Here is a 3,541-nt window from a genome sequence, read left to right on the forward strand (position 1 = left end):
CTGAAGACCGGTTTACTGTTTTTAAGTGAGAAGCGTGGGTGGGAGGGCGGCCTGTGTCTGTGATGCAGCTCCGGCAGCAGCAGCTTCCTGAGACACTAATTAGCTGCCCGATGGGCGCTGGCTGCCTGTACGGGGAACTGCAGCGGCATCGCGCAGCTCCTCTGAGGAAGCAGTTTTTGCAGGGGGCAATCAGGGAGCTGGAAGAGGTGCGGTGGGGAAAGGCTCAAACAGTGAGGCAGTGACTGCCTGTCTCCTCTCTAGAGCATGCAGGTGTGTGTCATAAATCGATGAGACTCAGTGGGAGGGCGAGGTAGTCTATAATTCATTGTGCTGGTTGGGTGCTAATGAGGGAGAAGGGGGGATGTGTGTGTGTGTGTGTGTGTGTGTGTGTGTGTGTGTGTGTGTGTGTGTGTTTTTTATAGGTATGCTATATGTATGTCTATGTATATGTTCAAATATACTGTATGTGTAAATATATGCATATATATATATACATATATATATATATTTATTTCATTACTCAGTTAAATGTCAAACATCTGTGCAATGATTTTATATATATATATATATATATATATATATATTAGCACACTTATATATTTAGATAGATAGATAGATAGATAGATAGATAGATAGATAGATAGATAGATAGATAGATAGATAGATAGATAGATAGATAGATAGATAGATATTATTTTATTTTTTTGTAGTAGATGTCCGGCACTCCCCTTTCATGGGTAAATTGCTCCAGCGCCCTCCAGACTTATCAACAATACAGGAATGAAGAGGCGGCATTCAGAGTCTCTTAATCACTTGATAACAGTGTATTAGACACACATTATTGTGTCTTAAATGTGTGTCTAATACACGGGTGTGTAATGCATGACCGGCGGTCAGCATACCAGCGTTGGCATCCCGGCAGCGGAATGCCAGCGGGGGGAAGGGGGCGAGCACAAAAAGCCCATTGCGGGCACACTTCGCTCGTTACGCTGCAAGGGTCTGGGATGTAGGGGGAGGTTATGTCACATAACCACTTCCCTAATACACTATTATCAAGTGATTATGAAACCTGAGTGCCACCTCATCATTCCTGTAATATATATATATATATATATATATATGTGCCAGTAGAGGAATGGGCGCACTTGGGTTGTTTGATGTTTATGAACAAAGGGTTATTTGTTCATAAACATCAAATCTCCGAATTGTCAAAGGAGAAGGAGGAATCTATCAAAGTTATTTCAACTGGTCCTCTATACTATATGGTGTTATCTGCAAGAAGAGATACTATACCGTTTTGTATCATTGCTTTTATGTTGTAATAAATTTTACATGGAACATGTTAAATTTGGTTTTATGCTCACGAATTAGGAGTAAATATCTTAGGGAGACTGCTGTTTTTCCCCATTGAATATTGGGTGGAAAAACAACCCAAGTGCGCCCATTCCTCTACTGGCACATATTTGTATCTTTTTAGTCCCTCCTAACAAGGGACTTAGTGGAATTTGGCAACCTTAACCCAATCCTTTCTCACTTTCTGTTTAATAGCGCAAAAGGGAGAGTATCTGTTTTGTCTATATATGTATATATATAAATAAATCTCCATGCAGTGACATACATGTATGGAAACACCCCCCCCCCCCCCCCCCCCCCCCCCATGAAAATCCTGCATTTGCCACTGGCTTTAAATATGGATTTGTTTTGACATTCTTTCTTCATTCTTGGTGATGATGGTGATTTCCAGTGCATGGACTGACGTTTTTTGTCTCAGAATTATACTGGTAGATTTATGTTTCATTACAGGCAATAACTAACTAAAAAATGTGAATCTTCTTGAATTTGTTCCAAAATGTCTGTACAAATTTGCTTTCGATTTTCTTTTTGCTCGGCAGTGAGAAGTCTTGGAACCATCTTGGCACAAACTATTGTCATGTTAACAACTTGATGCAAAACTTGCCTAACAGTTTCTTTGTCGATGTTTACCATTTCTGTTATCATTTGGATGCTGAGTAGCTGGTCAATTTAAACAATCTTCAACATTTTTTCCACATTTTCATTTGTTTTTGATGTGCAAGGACTTCCGGGATGTTCATCATCTTCAACATCCTCACGACCATCACTAAATCTTTTGTGCCACTCAGACATATGCATGTGACATACAATCTGCCCCATTAGCATCGGTTAGCACATGGAAAGATTTAGTAGGCGTTAAATTTAGCAAAATAATTTAGGTAAACATGTTGCTCCACTTTTGAACAAAGCATTTTTATAATGCACGGGAAACACACAGCTTCTTGGAATGCTGTGTAACTAGGGTTGGACTGGTGCACAGGGATACAGGGGAATCTCCAGTGGGCCTCGCTGTATAGTGAGCTCACCTCCTCCTCTAGAGATCAGGGGGTAAATTTACTAAGATGGGAGTTCTATTTAAGATGGGATGTTGCCCATAGCAACCAATCAGATTCCAGGTATTATCTTCCAGAAGGTGCTAGATAAATGAGAAGTAGAATCTGATTGGTTGCTATGGGCAACATCCCATCTTAAATAGAACTCCCATCTTAGTAAATTTACCCCCAGGATCCAGACTATGGGCCTAATTCAGATCTGATCGTAGATGTGCTAAATTTAGCACATCTACGATCAGTTTTTCTACAATCAGTTTCTCTGACATGGGGGGGACACCCAGGACAGGGCTAGTCCAATCCGCATGTCAGGCCCTACCCCCCACAAGGGTGCAAAAGCATCGCACAGCGGCGATGCTTTCACACACGGCGAGTAGCAAACTGCAAGCGCAGCTCTTGTGACATCATACAGTCGCTGTGGCCCACCACGATATGGACATGCCTGTGTTGTCCAGACCGGGTCCCGCCAATGCGCCAATGCCGTTTTAACGCCATTGGCATGCTCCCTCCCGTCCCGTGACCACGTCTGCCTGTCAATCAGGTAGAGGCGATCGCAGCCCTGATATGCTTTTAGCATCTCACTGGAATCCCAGGGGTGCACGTGCGCACTCTACAAAGGAATTCAGACTGCGATCGCTGCCGCTGCAGCGATCCAGTCTGAATTACCCCCAATGTTCTTGAATTATACGTTATACATATCTTACCTATTACTGCCCATGACTATGGTTTATTGGGCTATAATCAAGGTTGATCACAAAAGCCAAATCTTCCTCTAATGGGCAAAACCATGTGCACTGCAGGTGGGGTAGACATAACATGTGCAGAGAGAGTTAGATTTGGGTAGGGGGTGTTCAAACTGTAATCTAAATTGCAGTGAAAAATAAAGCAGCCAGTATTTACCCTGGATAGAAACAATATAACCCACACAAATGTAACTCTCTCTGCACATGTTATCTGCCCACCCCTGCAGTGCACATGGTTTTGCCCATTAGTGGAAGATTTTGAGTGGGACTAGGGAGGGTGTCTGTAGACAGTGTGGCTGCTCCAGCCTGAAGATGTGCCTGGCAGGTGGCAGCTCCTTTTGCACTATCTGGGCTGCTGTAACTGTTCCTGGCTGCTCCTCTTTATGTGGTGGTGGC

This window comes from Pseudophryne corroboree, chromosome 9 (assembly GCF_028390025.1).
Source record: "Pseudophryne corroboree isolate aPseCor3 chromosome 9, aPseCor3.hap2, whole genome shotgun sequence".
Taxonomy (NCBI): domain Eukaryota; kingdom Metazoa; phylum Chordata; class Amphibia; order Anura; family Myobatrachidae; genus Pseudophryne; species Pseudophryne corroboree.